The 27,949-nt window shown below is 42.3% G+C and overlaps 1 protein-coding gene and 1 long non-coding RNA gene across 18 annotated transcripts in view; one reads left to right on the top strand and one right to left on the bottom strand.

Moving 5' to 3' along the window:
• SETD5 (SET domain containing 5) overlaps nt 1-5,203 on the bottom strand; it is a 72,960-nt gene extending 67,757 nt beyond the window's left edge. For 8 of the 17 annotated variants that reach the window (XM_075550394.1, XM_075550393.1, XM_075550400.1 and 5 more), the window contains exon 1: nt 4,871-5,201. The gene's annotated coding sequence lies outside the window, so the exon portion shown is untranslated. Of the gene's footprint in view, nt 1-4,870 lie in introns of all 17 variants that reach the window. The other 9 variants (XM_075550399.1, XM_075550398.1, XM_075550405.1 and 6 more) reach the window with 4 other exon arrangements.
• LOC142448439 (uncharacterized) lies at nt 5,086-27,924 on the top strand. Its single transcript, XR_012784525.1, has 2 exons — nt 5,086-5,421; nt 13,409-27,924. It is a non-coding gene; the product is annotated as an uncharacterized LOC142448439 (long non-coding RNA).
• Nucleotides 27,925-27,949: the final 25 nt, after the last annotated feature.

Genomic DNA, 27,949 nt, shown 5'->3' with positions numbered 1-27,949 from the left:
CCATACGGCTACCTGTATCTATTTTTCAAAACAGAAATGAATTTGGCCTTTTCCCTCTCAATTAGGGAGCACAGAAAACAAAAAACCTTTATTCCCTGGCTAGAAACTTATTTTCTTAAAATTCCTAGAGTCACTGACTTTTTTGTGGTTCCTATAATAGGCAGACACAGGCGAACACACACAAATCCCCCTCCCCCAAAGCTCTTGGGTTAAGGAACTATTGCTTCAATCTGCCATTAGCACTTTAGAAATTCACACGAGGGGAGAAGAGCAGAGGCAGCCCAAGCCAATGGCAAAATCCTTGAGCAAAACTGGCAATCTCGAGGTTTGAAAAATACTAAGACATTTTTCCAATAGGCAAAGATTCCTTTTCCCTGTTTTCATTATCAAAGATACTTCATGTGACTCAACATTGTTCCCTCAGGTATTCAGCAAACAAAATCAATATGATGGAAAAACTGAGTGAGGCAGGATTGGATTACAAATTCTTTGCTCAAATGAGAATGGGTAAAGTAGACTGAGACTTATTTCATTATTTCCCTATTATATGTCATTATTTCCTTGATAAAATGTTATGAGCTTGAATATATTTGCCAGAAAAGAGACCTTTCTAAAGGTAATTTTTAAACAACTCCCTCAAAGAGTCACTGGCTAGGTTCACTCAATTTAAGAGAATATATGGTAAAGCAATTTTCATAAGAAACTGATTTGGCACATAGATGATATCCCCTCTACTTTTTATCAACTTTTCTAAATACCATTTTCATGAATTACAACAGAAAAGTTAAAATGACATTTCACCATATTTTGAGATTTGGAGCAGAAATAAATGGTTTCAGTCTCCATCACAGATCTATCACACGACACAGAGGCTCACTAACTGCACTACTAAACATCCACCATTTCACATATTTTGAGATTTGGAGCAGAAAGAAATGGTATCAGTCCCCATCACAGATCCATCACATGACACAGGCTCACTAGCTGCACTACTAAACATCTACCATCTCACATATTTTGTAGTCACAGCAAATTTTATGCCTTAAAACACCTACTCAAGAAGTTTAGTTATAACACTTTAGTTTTTAAATATAAAACAATGCTAGACTTCCTAGTTTCAAATTAAACTCAAAACACACTCCCAGCGTTGAAGTAGGTAGGTATTACAAGAAAATTCTATTCAAGTTATAATCCAATTTCTCTGATAAATATATCCAATAATCAGACTGTGGTTAACTATGGCCTATTTACTTAATAAGTTATTTCAATGCAAAGAGACTATAAAAAAAGGGGTACCTTCACATCTGCATTTTCCACTAGATTATTTTTTCATCCAAAGGCAGAAAATAAATAAATAGCTACTCCCCTAGAAATGCCAGAATAATTTCAGAAGGTAGTCTTGGGATACAAAATATTATCAGACAACGTAAAAATGTTCAAATGTGCTGGTTAAATAAATCCTTGTTTGGAAAGAGCTTTAAGAGCCTTCAGAAAATTATTTATATCAAAATAGTGAGTTCTAAGCAACAAGCAAAAAAGCAATTACTTATACAGTAACTTTTAAGTTACCCAGTAATTTAAATGGAAAACATTTGTATCCTAAACTATAAATATGCCAAACCATATGAGGGAAAGAATACTTATCAGACATGTTACATTTGATAAGAATTAGAACCGTCTAAAATAATCTCTATTGAAGGTTCTGTTCCATTGGTGTGTTTTTATCACTAGGAAGACAATACAGGTCACATTTGTGAGGATAAAACTCATTCCCACTCCTTGTGGTTCCCTGCCACAAACGCCAGAGCCATACTACACATTATAGATATTTGTGGGATTAAAGTATATTCACACAAAATTGAAGGAATAAAAATTCTGAGAGTTGCAAGATTTTTGAGGTGGGGGGTGCACCTGGGGGGAGAGGGACAGTGTAACACACATGCATTTATTAGGTGGTGCATGTAATTGGTGGTATGTTTGGGTGGTGGTTCCCCTCAAATACTTCAATACTTAACAGCTCCATCAGAGATCATCTTGTGTGCAGGAGCTGAGAGAATGAAGACCATATAAGGGCTTTCGAGGCTGTCTTCTCAAGTACCCTGTGCTACACATTTGTTTTCTGAATAGTCTTTCTGATGTACCCTGCATTTCAGATGGACTATGGTCAAAGAGCTATCTTTGTGATGTCAGAGTACTACATCAAACACACATATAATGACTCAGTATTATAGGTAAAAATTCCAAAGCAATAATATAAACCAACAGTGTATTACTAACAGAAATGAAAATTGAAGCATTTCTGAGATTTATACTTAGAAAGTACTCCAAAATGGCAGCTCTCTTTAGATTTAAATCTTTTAGGATTTTGAGTTTGGTAAAACATCTATTCCAAAGGTATTAAGACCTAACGAATGGAAAGAAGAAAGGAAGGCGACACACAAGAAAATATAAAAATTGACTAAGGAAAAGATGGAAGAAAACCTGCCAGCTGCAGGAAAAGCAGCTGATTTCCCCACCTGGCTTAGGAAGATCCTAAAATTCTTTTTATTTTGGTTTTAAATAGACTCAAAAATGAAAACTCCAGTGGAACTTGGTTTCATCCAAACACAACTACCCAGATTAAAAAAACAAAAACCACTGTCCCAAACAAAAAGAGGAAAAATAAAAAAGGAAAAGGCTTTAAGTACAATACCGTTTTCTGTTGCTGCTATTCATAAAAGGGTAGAAGGTTATGAATTGCTAATTTCCATCTCCCCCTGAGAACATACAAACCAGCTCGGCAGTGAAAATTACCAAAGCAAGGCTTCTTCTTAGTCTTAAAGCAGCCATTGCCTAAGTGCAGCTCCCTGCAGCCAACAGCATTAATGGACGCTGCACTGCTGTCCTTCCCTGGAGACAGCAGCCAGCACTACTCAAGCTTCTCACGTAGCAACCAGAGCTCCAGAGCCAGCAGCTGCTGCTGCCTTGTACACTCACCCTGTGATCCAACCCAAAGGAACAACCTTCTCTCTACCCACCCCCACTCCTTACACAGTCTCTCTTTTTGTGGCCAGTGCTCCATGCTAGAAAGACTGGAATTCTGCTTTTGGAAAGAACGAACCCTAGGGTCATCCTTTTAGTTTGCAATTAAGGCCCTTTATTCGGGGAAAAACCCAACAATAAAAAACATAACCTTCACCAAATCCCAAATATCCACTTAGATGAATCCAGCAATTTAGGCACTAAGATTAAGCTTTATAGTCTTTAGAAGGACAATTTCACAGGCACTCTAAAATGGAATTTAAATTTGTTGCTAGAGAGAGTCTTGTGTCAAATCCGACCAAAAAGGACATAATTCATTTTTCTACACTTAGTGACTGAGTAAACCTTAAATACTCTATAGTGGGCCAGAATTTTTGGCTCCGAAGCAAAACCAATGATCCTCCTGATAAAAATTGAAGAAAAAAATATCCAACGAAAAATGTTCTGCGTCTGCCAAGAGGCCTAGAAACCTTTGATTCAGAGTATTCTCTGCTTCAGTCCTAGCTCATATTCCATACATCTAAAATTACCATATCTAAATTCCCATTCACTCAGTGTGACCTAAAAACATTGGCGATATAAAATTATCTACCAAAAATATTTTTTCCCTGAATAACGACTACAGAAAGCACTTCTGGAAAAGCCCCCTCCCCCGCCCCTTGGGAAACTCAGCTGGCTCCTGCCCATTCCAAAGTATAGCTCAGTACCAACAAAGAAAGGTAAGTATGACCTTGGTCACGAATATGTCACTGAAAACAACTTGTCTAGTCAAGCGTCGAAGGAAATCGCCTGAGAAGCAACTGGAGAGATGAACTTAAGTTGAGACAAAGCCCCAAGGAACCCAGAGCTCTGGGCGAGACACGAATTACTGGTGAACACATTGCACAAGTAACATGAGAAAGCAGAAAATGCAGGTCACACATGCACCCCTGGCCCAGACCGGTAGGGCTGGCTGCAGCCCGCGACCCGAGGGGAAGGGAGCCCGCTTACACGCCGGAGGAACGAGACCAGCACAGAAGCGCGACAGCATCAACTGTTAGTACACAGGGGCTTTCCCCACCGGTCAACTTTCCCTCCCTAAACCGGGGCTGTTCGCAGCCCCGGGGACTGCACACCCTCGGCTTCCACGCGGAGGTGCAGAGGACTCATAAAAGGTCGATTCCTCGGCCTCTTACAGGCCGTCTCAAACGACTGCGCCCCACGCCCAGAGCAGGGGAACGACACAATCTGGCTCCTCTCCAGGCTCGAACCCTACAAATGCGATGGGGCCCTATCAGAGGGCCTGGGGACGCCGCCGCCGGGAGCCCAAGAATGTGAGGTGGGGGTGGCGACGGCAATGTCTCCGGGGTGGGAAAGGAAGCGGCCATCGGAGATGGGATCGCGGGCGGAGAGGGCGGGCGTCCGGGAGGAGCTTTAGGAAGGGGAGCTCGGGGGCCCCCCCACCCATCCGCGTTGCCACCAGGCCGCGAGGCCCCGGGGCGGGGATGGGGGGGGGGTCTGCCTGTGTATCCTGCGAGGAAGGCAGCGGGGCTGAACCTCAAGTGAAAGATAAACGTGGAGTAGGCAGTTCCCAGTTAGTGAAGAGGCGAGGGGGGAGGGGAAGCGTCCTGACTCAGGAAAGACGTGAAAACGATAGTGGGGTCCATGGGTGGGGGACTCTCGCTCGCTCTCTTGAGAAAAGGAGGGGTGCGTCGGTGTTGGGGGGGCGGCGAGGCAGCACCCTGCTGTCCGGAGCGCGCCTAGGGAGGGACAGGCCCATGTCCCGGGGTGAGCGAGCGGAGACGAGGGAGGTGACCCTTCCCTCCCCCGAGGCCGGGAGCTTAGGTCTCTCTTCGTAACAGACCCTTACCTTGTCCCAGGCGCAGCCGGGGCCTGGGCCCGGGCTGCGGCGCACAGCACTCCCGGGAGGCAGCAGGTCTCGAGTTAGGCCCAGCGCGGCGCCACGGCGTTTCCTGGCCGGGAATGGCCCGTGCCCGTGAGGTTGGGGGTGGGGGCAAAAAGGCGGAGCGAGCCAAGAGCGGGGAGGGGGAAGGGCCAGGGGCGGAGGGAAGAACGGCACTACTGTGTTGGCGGACTGGCGGCACTGGAGCTGCGTGAGTCTGAGCGCAGGCGGGCGGCGGCCGCCCCTCCCCCGGCGGCAGCGGCGGCGGCGGCAGAGGCGGCAGCGGCGGCGGCAGCTCACTCAGCCGCTGCCCGAGCGGAAACGCCACTGACCGCACGGGGATTCCCAGGGCCGGCGCCAGGGGCACCCGGACACGCCCCCTCCCGCTGCGCCATTGGCTTCCTCGCCCACCGCCCCGTACCCATTGGCCAGTTCGCCGCCAATCAGCGGAAGCTGCCGGGCCTCCTGGAGAAGAGGCTGTGCTCTGGGGCTCCGGATCCTCAGAGAGCCTCGGCTAGGTAGGGGAGCGGAGCTCTGGTTGGAGGGAAGCCCGGTCGGTTGGGGGGGATTAGGGGTGGATGGGGTGGCTGAGGTGGACCTTTTGGTAGTTCGGGATCCCTTTCTCCCGTGAGAAACTGGGAGCATAACATTTGTTAAGCTGACGGGAAAGGGGAGGTCGGACTCAGTGGGGAGGGCGGCCCGCCCTGCCGCAACCGGAGGGGGAGGGTGAAGGGTGCGGAGAAAGCTCGGAACCGGACGGAGCCTTTGCACTTGCAAAGGGAGGAGTGCTTCCGGTTTACGTCTTGCCGCTGATTGGCTTCTTCTCCTCCCGCCGTGTGAAAACACAAATGGCGTATTTTGGTTGGAGTAAGCCATCTGTCAATTACGGCAGCGGGAGAGCGCAGCCGCCGGAGGACTTTCGCATTGCCCCCGGGGTGGGGTGGGTAGGTAGGTGGGGTGAAGGAGAGCTGGATGTGCGGGCGCGGTCGGCTTCCCGCGGGAGTTGGCCGGGGTTTGGCTGGTGGCGGTGGTGGGGGGTGTCGTGCAGTGAAAGTAACTCCCGCGCGCGCGCGTTCTCACACTCCCCTTTATGGGGGGGGGAGTCGGTTTACCCGCCGCTTGTTCGATCTCGGCATTTGATTGGCTGCCGAAACTCGAGGAACGGTCCGTTGCTATTGGCTCAGACTCCAAACGAGTGAAACCACTACACGGTGGGGAGGGGGGTGCCCAGGGTGGCGTGGACGCGGTCATTGGTATAGTCCGGGAGGCCCTGCGCCGCAGTGTCTGGCCCGACGCCCCTGCGCAACGTGGCAGGAAGCGCGCGCTGGGGGCGGGGGTAGGCTGCGAGCCGAGGCTTCTGGGGGCGGCGACCAGGGCTCAGCCCGGGGCGTCCGCTTCCTGAAGGACAAGACCAGTCCCATTTGCTACTAGCACTGTGGAGGTTGGGAGGGTGTACGGTCGGTCTGGCTGGTTCGTGAGTGGGAAGCTTAGGTGCTCAAAAAGTAGGCTGGGGCAGCAATCCTAAGGGAGCTGCAGTAGAGGCGGGGAGAAGGCCACACCCTTCTCCGTAGGGGAGGAGAGTGCTGCAATCCCTTTAAGGGACTTCTCTGCTGCTTCCTGTCTCTTAAGGACCGCCCCGGGCCTAGAAGAATCCCTCCCTTTTTATGATCTCATCGCCGACTCCATGTCGCGCTGCACCTTCTGGATTGTGGGTGTGATTCTTTTGCTCAGATTGAGCTAGCAAAAATTCCAACAGAAGTGTTCTGAGCAGGCTCTCAATAAAAGGTTAACATGAACCACTCTTAGACAAACGAGAGGGAGCCTAGGAGAACTTCTGGGAATAAAAGAGAGCCGGGGAAGCGGGGCTTTAGTATTTAAAATCTTCATCGGTGTGTAATTTGTTTCTAAGTATTTGGTGATAGTTTACACAGTACGTTGATGCTTTCTACACCAATTGCTCAGCGACCATAGTTCAGTGTGCCAGCATTCTCTTGTGTTCTGTTTATTTTCTAGTACTAGTTTCCCTTGTTCTCTTTTGTAAGCATTGCGTTTGAGAAATTGTTAACCTGTTGGTCTCAGGCTGATGTTTTCTTAAGTAGAGCATTGATTTTATGAATAATATCCTCTTATATGCAATCCTGCTATATTTGGTTAATAGATTATCCCCAGATAGGTTTGGTTCTAGTATTAAAGGACTGTGATAATCAAAGGCAATCTTTCACTGTTCCAATTTTGATATTTTAGATAATTTTATTGGCTCATACAAGTCATCACAATCCATACGTACACCCATTGTATGTCAAGCACATTTGTGCATTTGTTGCCCTCATCCTCAAAATATTTGCTTTCTACTTAAGCTCTTGGTATCAGCTTCTCATTTTTTATATTTATTTTTGAAAATAAGAATGAGTATTTTCCACATTTTTCTCCCTTTTGACCTGAGACTAAATGTTGGGATCCCAGTACTACCTCAACTGGTTGGTTGGACACCATCGTATTTCTTCCTAGTCTCAAGTTAGATGAGGTTGGAATTGTTCCATATGACAGCCTTTAAACCCAGAAAATCAATGTTGAAAGGTCTTTGTTTATGTCTGGGGAGTATCAGAATTAGCATGTAACCGTGGACAGTTGTCTGTTCCCACCTATGTATGCATCTGTGCCTACCCATATTCCAATTCTATACTCATCCACATGTTCTTGAACACTGCTTTTTGCTTTGGTTGTGCTGTTCTCATTACATCCACAGTGCCACTTTTCCCATCACTGAAAATAATGATTTTCTACTGTATAAAAAGCCTACTTTACTCACTCTGTCTCTTGTGACCACTAATGAGCATGAATAGTCTTGTGAAAGAGAAAGCATGCAATATTTGCCCTTCCTGGCATTATATTCTTTAGGTCCATCCATGTTGTGTGTTATACAGACTTAAGTTGTTCTTTATAGTTGCATAGTACACTATTGAATGCATGTACCATGTCCTCCCACCCCCCATTCTACCGCTCATGGACCTCTTTGGTCGTTGCCACTCATTTGCTTTTGTGAATAAAGCGCAATGAACATAGGTGTAGCTAGGCCTGTTTGTGTCATTTGTAGGGCTTGGTGTATACCAAGTTGCTCTGGTTACATGGTTAAGTGCTCAGCTGCTAACTGATTTGGCTTTTTAAACTCACCAGCTTTTCTTTGAGAGAGAAAAATGGTAGTGTGCTTTTGCAAGAGAGCTTTAGAAAGTCTCTGGCAAGTTCTGCTCTGTTACAGTGTTGCTGCGTGTTAGAATGGACCTGAAGACTGGGTTAGGCTTTAGTTTATTAGGATACACACTTAGGCATGAGATTGCTGGATCATGAGGTAGTTCTAATTGTATTTTCTTATCAGTGCCCTTTCATTGTCCTTTAAATTAGCATCTAATGAAGAATGATCTTGACCATATTTTCCTAGTTACTTGGATGTCCTTAGTGTCCTTAGGTTTTGTTTGGGAAAGTGCTTTGCCTATTTTGGGATGGGCTTGTCCTTTTGAGTGACTGCAGTGTTTTTTTTTCTGGATTTTAGAGACGACCCTTATCAGGTAAATAATTTTTTAAAATTTAATAAATCTTTATTGGGGCCCATACAACTCTTATCACAATCCATACACACATCAATTGAGTAAAGCACCCTTATACATTCGTTGCCCTCGTCATTCTCAAAATTCTCCTTCCACTTAGGTCACGTAAATAATTTTTTACAAAAGATAAGATTGCTTAGACTTCTTCCTTTGTGTCTTCCAGGAATTTTAAGGTATTAGAGCTAACATTTAGGCCTGTCATTCTTTTCTGAGTTACCTTTTGTGTGCATTGTGAAGGATGGTAATGTTTCATTTTTCTCAAAGTAGATTTTCTGTTGTATCAGGCACCATTTATTAGACTCTGGTAGACTCTTTGTCAAAAATAGTCATCCATAGATGGGTCTAATTCTGGCTTCTCAATTCTGACCTATGTGCTTATGATTGAACTAATATCAAGCTGTTTTGATTACATTTTTTGATATTGGATCTTGTGAAACTTTGCTTTGAGTATTCAGGTTTTTTCTCCCCATATGAAGTTGATCGGTAAGTTTTCCCATTTCAGTAAGGAATTGGTGGGATGTGTTGATTGAATTGAATCTTTCTTTAGATTGCTTAGTTAGGATTGACATTTTCACTATATCAAGTCTTCCAATTCATGAGACCAGTACATCTTACCAATTTTAGTCTCTAAAACTCACTGCCATTAAGTTCGTACCTATTCATAGCAACCTTCTAGGACAGACTTGAACTGCCCTGCAGGTTTCCCAGACTGCAAATCTTTGTGGGAATGGAAGGCCTCATGTTTCTCTGGAAGCGTGGTTGGTGGTTTTGAACTGCTTGGAAATGACTTAATGGCAAGCTGTTCAACCTTGTGGTTAGCAGCCCAACGGGTAACCACTATGCTGCCATTGTCCCATGAAGATCTAGAAGTGAAAAGGGAAAAAAAATCTAGAAATGTCTGTACTCTGTGCTCTCCACATTTCTTTGTTGCTGCTCTGGCTAAGGGTTTCCAGTACAATGTTCAATGAGAATGGCAACAATGTACATTCTTGTCTTTTCCCCAATTCTCAGAGGGATAGTTCACTGCCTTTTTCAGTTGAATACAGTATTGACCTTGGATTTTACATATATGCCCTTAATTATGTCACAAATGTTCATTTCTAGTTTTATTATATTTTATCATGCTTTTTCTGCTTCAGGTGATCTGTGTGCTGGATTATTATATGCAATGATTTTCTAATGTTGAACCACTCTTGTAATCCTCATAAATTTCACTTGGGCTGTGTATCAGTGGAGGAGTGTTTTTTGGGTGTTTTTTTTATGGTTGTGAAGTGTGTTAACTAGAATTTTGTTGGAAAATATTAGTGCTTATGTTTGGCCAGTGATTTTCTCTTTTAAGGATATTGGCCATTGATTTTCTTTTTTAGTTTTGCATTTTCCTTGTTTTTAGGTATTGGGGCTGTTCTCACTTTTAAAAGCTAAAGGAATAATAATAAAGGCTTGGGATAGTTTTTTCTCATGTATTTAAAAAGTGTCATTTTCAACAGAAATGTGGGTGAAGGGAGACATTTGGACAGTGTAATATATGACAAAATAAAATTATCAAGGGTTCATGGGTGGCGGAAAGGGAGCAGGGGAAAAGGAGCTGATGCCAAGGCCTTAAGTGAAGCGCAGATGTTTTGAGGATGTTGAGGGCAACTAATGTACAAATGTGCTTTACACAATTGATGTATGTACGGATTGCGATCAGAGTTGTATGAGCCCCCAATTAAATGATTTTTTAAAAATTCATGTCATTTTATTGGGGGCTCTAACAGCTCTTGTAACAATCCATACATAAGTTGTATCAAACTCATTTGTACATATGTTGCTATCGTCATTTTCAAAACATTTCCTTTGTAGTTGAGCCCTTGGAATAAACTCCGCCTTTTTTCCCTCCCTCCCCCACCCTGCCACACATGGACCCCTGATAAGTTATAAATTGTTATTTTCATATTTTACATTGTCCACTGTCTCCCTTCTTCAACGTTTCCGTTCTCCGGTCCCCTGGGGGATGGGCTTTACATCGATTATTGTAGACGATTCCCCATTTTTCCCTTTTTCCTCTTATATTTTGGAAAGAGCTTGAGTAGAATTAGTGTCACCTCTTATCTGAATATGTGGTAGAATCCCTAGTGTTGCTCTGTCTTGGGCTTTTTTGTGTTGGTAAATTTTGGAAGCCATCATCTGTATCATCTTTGGTATTGTATCTGTTTAAATTTCTGTCTTTGTGTTAGTTTGGGTAGGTAGTGTTTCTGGGGATTTGTTAATTTCATTTATGTTCTCATATGGTTAGAGTAGTTTCTCATAGTATTTAGCTAAGATCTTTGTTGAGCCAGTTTTAATAATGCCAATGTCATTTTATATTTGGTTAGTTTGGGCCATGGCTGGACTGCACTCCCTGCCCCCAGCATTCCAAGGAGCTTATTTCTTCATGTCAGCTCTGTGCAGCCCCTTCCCCCAGCATTCCAGAAAGCAGGTTTGTGGAAAAACAAGATTTCTTACAGACCACATCCTGACTCAGACCTTGCAGCTGCAGCACCAAATCCCCCTTTTCCTCTTATCAGTACATACTCACTGCCAGGAGCGACTTCCCTGACCTAGCTTGTTAGGTCGTGGAATCTGCCTGGGACTTCTTTCCATGCCTTAATAAAACCTTCATTAAGTTCACATTCCTGTCTGAATTCCATCTTCGTTCTGCATCTCCGTTTTTCACCTCTCATCTTGGTGCCCAAACTCGGAAGTGGTCAGAAAAGTGGCTCTGTGCTGCCCCAAACTCCCTCTGGTCAGAGTGCAGCCCCATCCTCTGCTTCCCCAACCTTTGAAGCCTGTCTGAACAAGCGACTGCTGGTTAGTATCTCTCTGTGTGTGTTCTGTCTTGATTGTCATTCTGGGCATTGAGGACCAGTAAGCACCTATGGGAACATAGAGGAGCTGGAAATAACTGCCTTTTCCTGAAAAGGGGGTGGTGGTGCTAAAATCCGGAGAGTTTTTTGTGTCCATCCTTTTCTTGGTGTCTTATCTTCTCTCATGTGGCCTCCAGCCTTTTGTCACTGTGTTTACTTCCTAGGACTCCTGCCATTAACAGGACTCCTAGCACTGGGCTTAGCGGTCACTGCACCTTCTGACTGGACTAGAACACAAAGTGTGTCTGAGCTTTTTCTATCTGTTTGTGTGTTTGCAGCTCTATGGTGCCTGCCCCCAGAACTGCTCTAAAATCTACTTCCTCTTTTTCTCATTCTTAAAAGCCTCTGACTGCCCTCTATTTTTACCGTCCAGGAAGCCAGGCCACTCCCTCTCCTTAGCTCCCCATAGTGGCTCACTGATCTAAGATCCAAGTCCAGGACTCCTGGGTCCCTAATTCTGATTGGGATGTTGCTCAGGGTTACGGAGCTACCTCCTGACTGACAGGTGTGGACGGGGACTTGGAGACACCCTCCTCTGCTCATACCTCCTGCAGTTCGAGACACCCTGGGAATCACTGTGTCTAATCCCCTTAATAACAGTTCTTTGGGGTACTTCTTGGCCAAACTCATCAAGCTGGGCCAGGCTCGACATTTGTCCTGAGTGTCTAGTCTTTTTCTTTAATCAAGTGTGGCCACAATACCAATTAGACAACAGGTCATGCTGGCCAGTATATGATAATTTCATTTTCAATATTCTCTGTGACCTTGACAATTCTGTAACCAGACTGAAAAATGGTCTGAGGTTCCGTATGCTCAGGGTTGTTTCCCTCCGATCTCGTCCCCCAGCCCAGGTTCTGTTTGCCCAATCACCCTTTATGGCTCCTACCAAACTCCCGTTACATATTACTGCTGCACAAACTGATCTCACCCCTTCTAATTCCCTGTAAATGTCCTTCCCACCTACCCATCCTCTACCGTACTCCATACCACCTCCTGCAAACCCTGAACCTAGTCAGGCAGCTCCCAACCTCCTCAAACACAACCCTCTGGGCCCACTTCTACTCCTACCTTCCCCTGTTGCTTCCCACACCAGTTCACATCACGTTTGTCCCCTCTGAAGTAGCTGGGCCAGATGGCCCTGTCAGGGTACATGCACCATTCTCCCTCAGATCTCTGATAGGAAAACGCTTAGGGACCATTTCTAATGACTCCACTACCTATATTAAAGAGTTCCGATACCTTACCCAAGCTTATTACTTAACCTGGAGTAGTCTATATAGTCCTCACTTCTACCCTCACCCATGATTAGTGAGAGCAAGTTTTTACAGCTGCCCAGAAGCATGCAGACCAGGTCCATCTCTCAGATGCCACCATGCCCGTAGCCCCTCAGGCAGTTCCTAGAGAAGAGCCAGCTTAGACTTAATCAGACAAGTGCCCAGGCTGAATGAAAAGGTAGAGCTAACTGAGACCGCATGAAACGATGCTTGCTGGCCGACTCAAGCCATTTTCTCATGAGGCAGTACATTTTGACAAGCTGCTAGAAATTACCCAACACTGAGTGAGAACCCGGCAGCTTTTCTTTTGCGCCTAACAAGCCTTGACCCAGTATACTAAGTTAGACCCTGCCTCTCCGACAGGAGCTACTGTTTTAGCCACCCATTTTATAACCCAACCACTGATATTAAAAAGAAACTTAGAAAACCTGAGGATGGCTCACAGACCCTCATCCATGATCTGGTAAACGTGGCATTTAAAGTTTTTAATGCATGAGAGGAACAGGCTGCTGAGGCAGCGGACAAATCCCAAGCCCGCCAAAAGGCGAGTTTGCAAACCCAAGTTTTGGTTGCTACCCTGAGACTGACTGGAGGGATGGGGTCAGGAGACTTCAGGTAGTAACAACTCTAGCCACACCTTTAACCGTCCAGCCCTAGGACTTTGCTTCAAATGTGGCCACTGGATTAAACATTGCCTGCAGCCCTGGCCACCCAGTAAGCCTTTCCCGTTGTGCCGTCTACAAGGTCCCTGGAGAAACGACTGTCTCTTGGTGCCAAGCCGTGGAGGGATCATCCATCCAAATCCTGACCTGCTATTGGCACCATTGGGTGTGCCCACTGACGACTAAAGGTGTTGGACTTAACAACCCAGGTGATGCTCGCTGTGCCTCAGGTAACAATGAAGGTAGTGGGTAAGCCAATCTCCTTTTTTGATAGGCATGGGAGCTACCTTCTTGGTCCTCCCTTGCTCGGGCCCAATTTTTTCCCTAGGCATGGTTGTGAGCATAGACAGTAAACCCTCAAAACCTTTGTTTCTAGATAGATACAGGAGTTTCTAGATATAGATATAGAAGATAAAGAAAACTCCCCTCTTCCTCACTCCTTTTTAATAATGCCTTCGTGTCCTTTACCGTTACTAGGTAGAGATCTCCTTTTTAAGCTAGGAGTTAGTCTCCAGTAGAACTGTGTGCTACCCACTTTGCCTTCCCTAACTTCCTTTTTGTTAACACTTTCTGCCACCGAACCTCCATCTATACCCTCCTCCACTCCTCCACTGCTGAACTGTGTAAATCCGGAAGTGTGGAATACTTCCCAACCTGTTGTATCAAGGCATCATCTGCCTGTTTTTATCTACCTTAAAGATCCCTCCACCTACCCATCTTGTCCCCAGTTTCCAATCTCATACACCGTAAAGGTCTAAAACCTGTCATTCAATGCTTCCTAATTAACTAGGTTATTGTGCCTGCCCACTCCCCTGCAACACTCCTATTTTGCTCATCAAGAGAGCGGATGGTTCCTATTGTCTAGTACAGGACTTGCGTCTTAGCAGTGAAGCCATAGCCCCCATCCACACTGTAGTCCCTAACCCCTACACGCTTTTGTCCTGTATTTCACTTAGTACGATCCATTTTTCTAGACTTGATTTAAAAGACCCATTACAATTCCACTTTAAGCTGCTTGTCAGTTTCTTTTTGCCTTCACTTGGGAAGACCAAGACACTGAAGCTAGGTGAAGTTGCTAAGGAAATATGGGACAAATAAACTTCAGTTATTAACCCAATTAACATAACAAGAACAGCAGTCCTCATCCTTTCCAGTGGGTAAAACTGATCTAGAATGCTGACCAGCAACTCAATACTTCGGGATAAAAAACTCATTGTGTTCTTTCTGTGTCTCCCTCCAGTGCCCATTGCTAGCGTCTGCCCCAATAAATTTCCTCCTCTCTGGTACTGCCAGCAACATTTTTCTAATATTGCCATTATTTGTCCCAGGAAACATTACCGTTTGCTACCCCCTGTGCTATTTACCATCCACAGCCCAAAGCCAGAACCTACCCTGCAACTACACCAAAAAAGATTACAGGCTCTTTTAAAGCTCTCCCAGGAAACTCCTTCTGATGCAGTGGAACTCTGACAAACTGCCTCAAGGCCTCCAGCCACTCCTCTTGCCTCCCAGTCACTGTAGTTCCCCAGCTCACTTGAATCAAGTGAGCAGTATTACTACCATTGCTGGTAGGACTTAGCTTTGCTTCCTCCTTGGCTTCACCCAGGATGCCTAGATTAACAATGGGACAATCTATTTTTCAAACTCAGACCTTTATTGACAAAATACAATTTATTATGGATTCCACTTCTAATTCCCCTCCCTCCAATGACAGCTAATGTCCTTAGCACAAGTCACCCTGCAAAACCGCCTAGCCCTTGACTTAGAGCAGATAAAGGAGGAACATTTATGTTCTTAAATCAAGAATGCTGTTACTATAATAATGAATCAGGCATAGTTGAACAAAATGTCAAAGTGCTCCACACCATGGCCGATGAAATTAAAAGGCATTAACTCTACCTCGTGGTTTCAAAACCCTGTCATGGCCCAAAATATGCCCCTCCCCCTGATAATAGTCTACATTATTCTAGCTCCCTGTGTGTTTAAATTTTTGCAGAAACAAATACGAGACATCTCCAACCTGACCATCAACCTGCTTTTACTTCATCCCTGTTGTTCACTGCTGGCCGGTACAGGCCCTGAACCTTCTAACTCTTAACTCCTCCCCTTGTTGCCCCACATCAGCAGGTAGTAGTAAAAGACAAAACTCAATACCCATTATCACTAAGAATCTGGAATGTTTGGGTCAGGTCTGGACTGCAGCTCCTTCCCCAAGCCTCTTAGGAAGGTGGATGACTTGCTGGTCTGTGCAGCCCCTTCCCCCAGTATTCCTGGAAGCAGGTCTGCGGAAAAACAAGATGATTTCTCACAGGCTACATCCTAATTCAGACCCTGCAACCGTAACACTAACCCCCCCCTCCCTCGTATCAGCACATACATCATTGATTCAAACCCTGTATATGTCCCACCGCCTCCCTGCCAGGTGTGACTTCCCTGACCTAGCTCCTTTGGTCGTGGAATCTGCCCGGGAGTTCTTATGTTCACATTCCTATCTGAATTCTTTGTTCCATGTCTCCGTTTTTACCTCTCAGTTCCTGTATATACTCAAGTATAAGTCGACCCAACCATCAGCTGAGGCATTTAATTTTACCACCAAAAAATGGTATTAGTAATGTGCTGAAAAACTTGGCTTATACTTGAGTATATATGACATTTCCCTTTTTTAAAATCTGTCCAGCTAGTGGCTTTACTTTAAATATCCATCTGTGTATTTCTTTCGCTGTGTTCCAGAAGTTTTGCTGTATTTTCAGTTGATTCTAGGGATTTTTCTATGAGTAATAGTTTTTATTATGATATTGTAGTTTGTATATATTTATTATTTGTCTTGTGTTGCTACTTAGTAACAATACAGAAAGAGAAGAAGCTTCTCATGGTTTCAGTCTTAAATATTTGGTGGTTTGTGTGTCTTGGGTTGTCTACTCTTAGGTCACCCTTATTTGCTGGAGAAGACTGTCTTCTGGGGTTGGGTAGAATGCTCTCTATATAAAGGGGCTTCAAAAAGTTTGTGGAGATCAAAGGATAATTTCCACAAACTTTTTTGTTACTGCATAAGTTTATAACAGTCAATTAGCTTATTATGGTTTTGTTTCTCAGTGTTCTTAGTGACTTTCGGAGATGTTGTGTCTGTAATTGAAAATATAATGTTGTAATCCCTTACTATTATCACACAGTTCTCTATTTCTTTTTATATTGTACAGTATTTTTCCTCTATAATTTTTAATTAAAAATTGTTTTATTGGTCATGCTCAGCCTTTTGTATACTCACTTTGTAGTCCAACTCCAGTTCCTATTCAAGATAAACTCTTGGTTCTTGTTACTAACATTTTAACATTTTCTTTAATTTATTGTTAGAAGTGTACTACCTTCCACATCTTAACAATTTCTAAGGACTTGGGCTTTGGGAACAGCTGTGCCATATGGGCTGGCCCCTCTACACACTCTGGCTAGCTGTCTCAAGGTAAATAACCTCTCAAGTCTCCACTCTACCTCTTTGCATTTTAGCTCTTTAAGTTTTCTTTAAGGAGTTGTTTTTGTGCTTGCTAGTAACCTTTTACTGTCCTTGGCAATTAGAATGGAAAAATCAGGTAAAATTGCAGTCCTGTATGGGACGTTGCCCACAAAGAACATGCACTTTGGTCCTTCAGCGGGCACAATTTTGCCTGCTTGGGAAAACCTAATTCAATGCAATCTGGAAAATCTGTGGCCATCTTGTGGGTTTATTCAATTATCCAAATTAGTTTTTCTGCACATTATATTAGAAAATAAAAGCTGCTGGGTGAAACAACCCTAGAGTCACTGTCAGGTAAGCTTTGGACTGCTAATAGCAAATCAGCAGTTCAGATTCACCACCCACTCTGGGAGAAAGATGAAGCTACCTACTCCATTCAAGATTTACAGCTTCTGAAACTCCTCATAAGAGTAGATTATGTGTCCCACTACTAACCTCAAGGTTAGCAGTTGGAAGCCACCAGCTCCTCCTCAGGAGAAAGATGGAGTTTTTTACTGCTGTAAAGATGAACAGTTCCTTGATGTGAGTGAATGATTGAATTGTGTGGTATGTAGATTATGTGTCAAGAAAACTTAAAAAACAAACAAATTACAGTCTTGGAAACCGACAGGGGCAGTTCTCTGTCCTGTTGGGCGACTGAGTTGGAATCCACTCAGTGGTAGTGAATTTAATTGATGAGAGTGGGTTTATTATTTTTTAGTCATTGCCTAAGTACCTCTGGTGCTGTAGTGAGTGGTTACCCATTTAGCTGCTAATTGTACTGTCATTTCAAACCCCCTATTGGCTCCATGGAAATGGGTTTTGGAAGGAACGCTTGTGGGGTCATAACTGCTAATCACAAGGTCAGTGGTTCAAACCCTCTGGCTACAACACAGGAAAGCAATGCGATTGCTTTTATACAGATAAACAGTCACAGAAAGAAAACTGTGAATTGAAATTAACTATGGCAGTGGCCTTTTTTGTTTTGGTGGGGGGCTGCCTATTTTGATTGGCACCTAATTCCTTCTGATCCATTGCTGGCAGTCTCTTTATACCCTTTGCCCTTCTACACTTCTTATATTACTGTTTCTACATATTCTTCTTTTGCCTGAGAAACCAACTAACACAAAACTTTACCCAGGAAGATGCACCATGTGGGTACTGCTGAGTCTCCCAATATTCCTTTATTCTCTGAGTTACATAGCTTCATTGTATGAAGAATTTCCAAAATTACATGAAGAGCCTATTAAGTTTGTTAAGGAAGTTTAAATTGTTATTGGAAGTTTACAACTTAGGTAGGCTCCCAGATTTGTTTCAACTAGGCCATAAGTTGGCAAATGTTTGAAATGGAAGAGCCAATCCTGCCCCTCACAACAGTTTAAAAATTACTTGAGAGCCATAAATATATTTTCAAATGAAATCACTATTATCTGTTTAATATCACTTAAAATGTTTCAGTTTTACTTCAGAGTCACAAGTACATACCAGAAGAGCCCTGTATGACTTGAGAGTTGGTTTGCTGACCCCAGACCTAGGCCATGGATTCTGTTATTATAACCTGGAGAGGCTCAGCTGTAGGCAGTGTTGCTTGATTAGAGTTCTCTATTTTACTCTTTTAGGATCTAAAGTCCATTGCAACTACACAGAACCCACCGACAAAATTCATAATTAATGGGTTTATTAAGGAAGTTGGCAGGTTGCAATGCCCATGAGAAATGCCTAGGGTAGTTGTTTATCAGGACCTGTTACAAAGTTCTTTCAGTTCAGCTAATAAACGCCCAAAGGGGCATACCTTTTAAGCCTCAACCGAAAGGCATGTAACTCACTTCTGTGAGTCAATAAGCCCAACTTCCCCAATTAAGTACCCAGAGGCACTTCACTGTACAAGCCAGTTACAGAGAAAGCACTTGGCTGTACTTGTTTCATTCATTGGGAAGTACACACCTCTTCCGTTCTCTGGCTATGGATTCTATAGCGCAGAAATCATGGGTCCAGAGGAACGTTCCACTCCAGCTCTTGCTAGTAATGAGATCCCTCCTAAAGAGCTCACTTTTATGCAGCAGGATAGCATCAGGGAATCCTGTTCAGTTAACAGGTGAGTCATATCAGTATCTCCCTCACCTTACCAGACCCAGGTTGTTTGCTGGGAGTTACGAGATTTGGGCAGAAGAGCCACATTAAATAAGTCACTGCCCTGCAGTAAGAAGACTTGAATGGTCCCCAAAATACTTTAGCTTTAAACATAAGTAAGACAGCCTGCCTAAGGATGCACAAGCAATGGGCAATCGATTACTTCAAGATGTTCCCAAAGCCTTTCATCCAATAATGGTTGAACAAAAATTTATTTTATTTTTTTTATAAAAGATTTAGTTAGGGGCTCTTAAAACTTGTACAATCCATACATCACTTGTGTCAGACATACTTGTACATATATTGCCATTCTTTTTTAAACATTTACTTTCTATTGAGTCCTTGGAATCAGATCCCCTTTTTTTCCCCTTCCCTCCACACCTTTATCCCTCTTGGCCCCTTGATAGATTATAGATTGTTATTATTTAATAATTCACCAAAAATTTGTTCGTTTACATAGAATAAAGATGAGGTTGTTTGTGATTATGAAACCAGATTGCTTCAAAAGATTTCCAGACACTCTGGTCTTACCTTATCTGTTACTGGCACATATGGAGCTTTTACTGATGTTTTCATGGCTAGCTTGGAACCCAAGATCTCATCTTTGCTCTGTTGAATCAAAAATAGCACCCCCATTGTTTAATTCACTAATGTGTTTTACAAATTTGCCCAGATTCTTGAATTTGAAAGGGACAAAAAGGGCTAACAAATTGAAGGCCCACAAAAGAAAGAGAGAAAAACTCAAGTGACTCTTAGGGACCCTGTTGATGTAGTGGTTACGATAACTGCCGTGCTCACAGTTTGAAACAAGGCCCTCCATGGCAAAAAGAGTGGGCTTTCTTTTACTCTGTTAAAGAATGCGAAGTTCAGAAACTCAGTGACAGTTCTGTTGTCATTACGGTCACTATGAATCAGCAGTGACTTGATGGCAGTGAATTGGTTCCATGGTTGTATTTTGGTAAATAAACAAATTTTATTTTTTACAGATAATTTCGTGGCTGAACCTAAGAAAAAAATTTAGACAACATGGTATTGAGTATTTGAATTACAGGCTTATTTATTTGCTTACAAGCAATATATTTCCAATAACTCAAGATTTGAAGACTCATTATGTAAGTTTATGTATTTTAAAACAGCTTGGATTCTCTACACAGCTTGATAAGTCAACTTTGCCAGGCAACGAAAGCTTACATTTAGTAAATGTGTAATTCATGAAAGAAGGGGCAAAATGCTGTGTTAGGTAGGGTTCTCTAGAGAAACAAAACCAGGACACTTATGATATTAGATAGATTGGTTTATACAGCAAGAAGGAATATAACAGCTAATTTAGTCCAGAAAACAGTACAGAGGCTTCCGTTCAACTCACTTTGTTGGAACAGTTACTATACTGGAAGCCCTTCAACATGGGCTGCTGCTTGCCGAGCATCCAGTGAAGGAAGCATACAGTGAAGTCTTCCCTCTGGCAAGGCAGGCAGCGTTTGCCCTCAGGCAGCAGACTGCAGTGTGGGTCAGCAATAGTCAACTACAGTCTGTTGCTGGGAAGCTTAGGGAAGCAGGTCCTCATGGGATCTTGAATTCAAGCATAGCCACAGGATCCATCAGCCTCAAGCTCAAGCTGTGTAACTTGAAGCAGGTTTCTAAGGAGCCTCATGCTCTAGCAACAGGCTCCACAGGCTGGCTTGACTCACAGGTAGTACAGCACACAGGCTGAGGCAGAAAATAACTAAAGCAGCAAATATTGTTAAAGCAATCAAAAAAATCAGAAACAATTCATTAACAGATTGGACAATTTTGTACTGAAAACAAAGAATTTAGTCGCTTGTTAAAATGTATACAAAAGATCATTGGCTTGTAGAAGGTGCCTTAACTTAGTGCTAGAGTTCCTGCATTGTGAGCTGTAACTTGATTTTAAAAGTGACAGCTTATTTGGCAGGCTTGTTTAATTGTAATAAAATAAATCTAAGGTGATGCACTGAAATTCAAAACGAAAACTGTTATTTACATGTTGATATATAAACAAAATTTATCAGCAGTAAGAAAACATGACAAAGACTTGCTTACTTTCCCTTTGTCAATACCTCATCATTTTGACTGGAGTTGGGAGTTTGAAGATACTCTTAATGAAGATACCTGAGGGGGGGGGTAGCCATTTTCTAGTATAAAACACAAAGAATCTCCACAATTGCAAGTAAAACTGATATTTCCATCAGTTATTTCTAACACTCCTAGGAATTGACATTTGAATACAAAGACCACGACCAACAGGTCTGATGTAAAAGCAGGCAACTATAGTTTGTCCTGGATGCTGAGCTCCAACTACAGCACAGAAGTTTTAAATTGCATTGTCTTCATCATACTTAAGTGAAAGTGGGTTCATTGTGGTCACAAATCTTTAAACAAAGAAAACCAACTGCATATAGCTAATTGCAGTCATTTATTATATATATATATAATTTAACACTTTAAGATAAGCTTATTTACCTTTCTTTACTGTGTTGTAACATGTAGTTCAAAATGTAAATGCAAATTTGTCACAGCATCTTTCTATTGCACATGTAAAGATGGTAGATCTCTAGTGATGGAGTGGGAGCAGTCATGTTGAGTAGTATTCACTCATTCACTCGTTCAGAAAGTGGGGCTGTAGGCTAAGTAAATGTGGTGACATCTGGAGGGACCCACCTTATTTTCCTTGGTGTTGTGTGCTAACCTTCTGTTGTTGAGTTCACTCTGGACTCACTCTTTGGCTCTGCCTGCTGCCATAACCCTAAAAGACAGGTCGCAATACCTCTGCAGTGTGAAGAAAATAATTTTTATTGACTAAAGATTTTGAAAAAAAAGACAAACATAGTGGAAGGAATCATCCTGCATTGTTGATTTGCACTCTAGTGGGGGTTTGATCAAAAGAGGAATGCACTGGCAAAAATTCCAACATGGAAGTATTGGGAATAGGTTCTTATTTTAAAAAACGGTGTACGTGAACTCTTGAGCAAACACTGGAGGGGATGTGGAAGTGGGTCTTTGAAGGAAATATGTACGAAGCAGCATGTAACAAAACGTTTTTAAATGTGTACCAAAAAACCCCCATGTAACAAAAATGTTATTGATAGCTGTTTACCCAAACTGTTCATCAGAATATATGTTAACTAATCCGAAGAATTGCTAATAAACGTATGTGGTACTAGTCATACTGAACTGTGTATAAAAACTGCCTTTTCCAGATTGATAGGGCACCACATACTTTCACTTTGTGAGCCCATGTGAGTCGCTGTTTGCTGTTAAATTTTGTGCTTAGAGTACGAACTTTTTGTCTCTGACAGGCATCAATGACTTTTAAGAGCAAACCCAATTTCTCTTTGGTTATTGTGGATCTGAGCTGGAATCACTGTGGAATATAAAGATGATGGGACTGATTTTATGGAGCAAGACTACCTTCTGAAACCTTTTTCCTAGAGATAAATAGAGATGGTTAAAGTTGCCATCATTTTAGTTTTGTATTTACAATTCATATGAGACCATTTGAGACACTCCTGAAATATATAGCATCTAGATTAAACTTGAATTTATTTATTTTACTTTTTAGGAGCATTCTGGCTTTTTATTTTTTATCATTTTATTGGGGGTGTGTGTCTCTTACAAACCTTAAAGCAATTTATCATTCTATAGTATTGAGTCCATATTACCTAAGTGCCAAAACAGTATTTTGAGAAAACAAGTGTTTGGAACATTTTGGTTTGAAAAAACCTGTTTCTGGAATGTGGGATTTCATTATGATGAACAGTGTGGAATAAATGAAAGGTGACATGTTTAATGTGTAAAAAGATTGTACCTAATATTAAACCCAGCACTAAGTTTCAGTTTTGCATATTTTTCATTTTTGGGGTAAATATCATTTGAATGTAAGAAACCATATACTCGAGTATAAGCTGACCCAAATATCAGCCAATGCCCCTAATTTTACCACAAAAACTGCATTAAAATGTGCAGGGAAACTCGGCTTATACTCGAGTGTGTGTGTGTGTGTGTGTGTGTATGTATGTGTATATATATATATATATATACACTGATACCTTACATTTTAATGCCAAGTGTTTTGATGATATGGCTAAAAGTATTTTAATAAATTTTGGTTATATGATACACATGGTGGCATGTTAGGGGTAAATTGTATTTAAAAAATTTGACTTCTTTCAAATTGGTTCTGACTCAGCGTGGCTCCACATTTGCCCCATGTGGGTAGGCTTGAGCTAGCAAGCTGTTGGTTGTAGCACAGAGACCTTCAGTGTGCAGAGTTAAGTTCTTTAATGCAGATTGCTAGATCCCATACCAGGAGATGCCGAATCCAGTGAAGTTGGGCGTAGAGGAGATACTTAGCAGACCAAAAGAGTATTTCTAAAGTTATAGTCTCAAAGAAATACTTCTCAGTGATGCTTTTAGGTCTCCTCTTGGTCTCTCAATTTTCCCTCCAAGACTAGCAGTGGCTACAATGGGCTCTAACAAGAACAATTGTGAAGATGGCACAGGACCAGACAGTGTTTGATTCCGCTGTACTTAGGTTAGCCAATGAGTTGGAACTGACTCATGGAACCCAACAAGGTCAACAATAGTAGTGGTATTTTTAATGTCGATTTTATATCAATTTAAGTAAAATTAATAGCTGAAGGCTCCTTACAGAGGATCTGTAGAATCACCCCTGGAAGGAACACAATGCCTGGTGGTCTCCAAAAGCAGCTGCCTCCCAGTGAGCCCTTCCTTGGATTTCCTCTTCCAGCCATTTCAGTGACCCCTCCTGTGCTTCATTAGAAGTGAACCGGCTGCTTATCTCCTTGTAAAATAGGCTACATCAGCGGTCTCAACCTGTGGGTTGCAACCCCTCGGGGTTGAACGATCCTTTCACAAGGATCTCCCGATTCATAAAAGTAGCAAAATTATAATTTTGAAATAGCAACAAAATAATTTTATGGCTGGGGGTCACCACAACATGAGGAACTGTATTTAAAGGGTCACGGCATTAGGAAGGTTGAGAACCACTGGGGGCTAGATGGTTTTCTATGCTTCTAGGGCACAAATGTATTGAGTATATTGAACATGTATGTACCTGCATGGGGTAATTTGAAAATAGTGGATTATTTCAGCTGTTAATCCTGAATAAGAAAGTGATCGGCCTTGAGGGATAGACCAGCTTGTGCTAATTTTGTAAGGCCTGAGATCTCAAGCCCAGGAGTCTGCTTTGCAAGTAGAAGATTCCTTGATTGTTTGCTAGTTTATATTGGAGGGAGGACACGCTTCTCTGGAACCTTTATTACCTTCCTTTATCTAGGCCTCCCTATTAAAGTACTGTTTCATAAGTATAAAATCAGATATTCTGGTTATTGTACGGGGCCAGGGTTGTGCCTGGTGAGTTATTTTAACTCTTACTATGGAGCATGACATCTTTGTGACTGAAGGCTGTTGATGCCTCTGATTTTACTTGCAGAGTCATGATTAAAACCAAAAGCAAACCCACTGCTATCAGTCAGTTCTGACTCAGATTATACTGGCACTTCATCTCCTTTGTAACATAATCCCACTTCCAGGATCTGGATTCCATCGAGTTTGCCTTCAATCTTAATTCTTGGATCTTTTTTTTCCTCTCCAAATCATTTTATTCGGGGCTCATACAACTCTTACCACAATCCATACATCCATCATGTCAAGCACATTTGTTGCCATCATCATTCTCAAAACATTGCTTTCTAGCTGAGCCCTTGGTATCAGCTCATTTTTCCCTCCCTCCCTGCTGGCCCAGTTCTTCGATCTTAACCTTTGGTGACAATCTCATCCAAGACTTCAAGGTATTGTTTACTGTCATAAATAGAGCAATATATTCTAGTATATACAATAGGCTAATGGAAACATGGGCATAAGAAAAGTGAACTATCATGATGGACTGCCTATTGTGTACCTAGGTAGTGAGTTACCTCTTCACTAGTGTTTGGTGTGATCCTAATTTGTAAACCTGTTTTATAAAACAGGAAAGTAAAACTCAGTGAGGTCGAGCAACTTTCCATAAACTCCAGTCTGCTGTGCTTAGTTGTGTTACTAAATCAGTGTGCTTCTCTCATGGAAAAATTCCTTAAGAAACTTGATGTAGCTGCAGCATATATGTTACAGATTGTAGGGACAGGAGCAATTTGAAGGCAGCGAGACCACTTGAGAAAGTTTTATACCAATTAGTAGCAAAGCGTTTGCAATCAGAAGGTTCTACAACTGACAGAATGTCGGTCATTGAGAGGAACGTACCTCTCAAAGCACCACTGCACAATTCCACCACGTTTGACATCTGGACTAGGCAAGTCCATCAAGATAAAACTGGACCAGTGGTTAACAAGGGCTTGGATGGAGAAAGGAAGGCTAAAAAGGGACTTTTAACATGCACGACCACAATCCACAATAAATCAGATGGGGACTTTAGAAAAATCACTAGCCTTAACTGATGCCCACCACTTGAACATTGTTTTAACATTCTGAATGTCTCATTTCTTCCCATTGTAATTGAGTAATTTTCTCTATATTTTTTCAGATTGCTCCTTGAGGGCAAGAGACTTCATTTTTATGACTATTCAACAGAGTCCATTGGGTCAGCGCTGTTTTCATCGTAGTAATAAGACTGCCTGGTCTTCCCCCATTCTCAGGTGCAGGGGCTGCGTGGCACGTGACAGGGATGCGGTTTGCCGTGCATGCTAGTGAGGCAGACCTCAGCATTCCCCATCCTGCAGTCTTTATGGGAGCCAATCACAGGAGCTTAACCAGTGTGCCACCAGGGTCCATGTCCATGCGAATGGATCCTGATGGATAGTCCTGAATTTTCTAGTATGGTGGGTTTATGGTATATTCAAATGTTTTTACAGTTTTACACTATACCTTTAAAATTTTGGGAAATATCCTTTGAGATTATAATTATTACCGTAATAAGCAGCGTTAATAACAGGAGCTCTGGTGGCACCGTGCTTATGTGTTGGGCTGCTAACTTCAAAGTCTGCAGTTTGGAATCACTAGGCAGATCTTTCTAGCCCTGTTGAAGAATTGGTCTCGGAATGCTACAGGGGCAGTTCCCTTCCTGTCCTAGAAGTCTGCTGAGCCAACATCGGCTTGATGGCCGTCAGCTTTTTTTCTCTAAGATCAAGGCTATCAAGGATTTCATTTTACTTGGATCCACAATTAAATGCCCTTGGAAATAGTGAAATCAAACGGCCTATTGAATTGGGCAAACTAGATGCAAAAGGTCTTTTGAAAGAACGAAACAGCAAAAATGTTACTTTGAAGACTTGTGCTTGACCTAAGCCATGATATTTTCAGTTGCTTCATTTACGTGTGAAAGCTGGTCAATTAATGAAAGCTGAAAGAATTGATGCTTTTGAATTTTTGTGTTGGTTTGTACTTTCTAACCAGGATGCTTAGAAAGTAGGATGGCAAGGCTTTGTTTTATATACTTTGTACATGTAAATAGGAGGGGCCACTCAATGGAGATCATCATGGTCAGCAAAAGGGAGAAGACCGTTAGCAAGATGGGTTGATACAGGCAGGAGCTCAAACATGGCAGCAGTGAAGGATGGTACAGGCCTGGGCAGTGTTTTGTTGAGCAATGGATCATTATGAGTCAGAACTGACTCAAAGGTATTTGACAGCAATAATTTTACTTCATTGTCTTAATGAAAGATACTAATTTTGAGTAGTTTTGATGCAAGCTATATTGTGGCATTATTTGACATCAATTGTGTGTTTAATAATGTGACATGCTCCTTCAAATCTTAAAAAACAACAACAAAGATATTCAATGGAAATGAAAACTTAAGTGCCTTAAAGGGCAAATGGTTGTGTTACATTGACTGGAGAAATACATACCTGGGAAACGTAAAGAAGCCGTCATAGTTGACATGCATGGATGAAAAGTCAGTATCACTAACACTGTCACTTTTTAATGATATATTTGTCATGTGTAGACATGAAATTAACAAACTATTTGATGCCAAACAAGTGGATGAATCTGCAAATGTGCTTGAACTGATTTACTCGTATTTATCGATACCAGCATCTAGTCATCAGACATACCTTGGACAAGTACACTTATAATAGTCAAATGTATGTAATAATAGTTTTGGTTTTTTTCTGGACCGGGAGAAAGCCTTACAGATACCCTTCTTTTTTTTTTTTTTTTGAGTGAATTAGTGAGAGAGAGAGAGAGAGGTTGAATTAGTGAGTGAGTGAGAGAGAGACAGAGTGGGTGAGTGAATTAGAGTTGAGTGAGTGAATTAATGAGAGTGAGTGTGAGAGAGTGAATGTCGTAATAATGTTTTAATGTCATTGTTTATCCAGAAGCATCTGTATTTGCACTGGTAGTTCAAAAGCAATGGTGGTAAGACTGCTAGCAATTTACCATAAATCAAGGTAGTACTTATGATTAAATGTATACAATCTTTCTTTTTTTTTTCCTCTAAAAAATAACTGACTTTAAGTGAATTTTGAATTAATTATGTCAATAAAACGGTTTACGTATAATGGAGATTATATATGACTCTTATTCCAAATAACAATGCCTGGTCTCTAAACTCAGTTCAGATTACTTAATTTTTTTATCAATCTTTTCACATATCCATAAACCATGAGACTGTACAAAGTCTGAAAACTAGTAGGTAGCAGTATATATATAACTCATTCCCTGATCTTTTGATTTCTTAGATGATACTCCTAGACTACTACACGGCATTGCTGCTGCTGCTGCTTCCTGGAAACCACTTTACATGGATCGACCACCAGCTCTTCTGGATTTAATGTTCTTCTCCAATTTGTTATCTTTGCCCTGCTCTTCCTTATGAGCTAGTATGCAGCCCTGAACTCTACTACCAGCCCATTTACTTTTCTTTCTGTTCCTGTCTCCTGATTGTAAAACACTACACTAGGAAAACGCATGTCACACTAAAGACAGTACCCTTTTGATACTCGCATCATCTGAATTTAGTCTGGTCATAT

Source organism: Tenrec ecaudatus, chromosome 5 (genome assembly GCF_050624435.1).
Source record: "Tenrec ecaudatus isolate mTenEca1 chromosome 5, mTenEca1.hap1, whole genome shotgun sequence".
Classification (NCBI taxonomy): Eukaryota; Metazoa; Chordata; class Mammalia; order Afrosoricida; family Tenrecidae; genus Tenrec; species Tenrec ecaudatus.
This window is presented reverse-complemented; position numbering and strand designations above follow the sequence as displayed.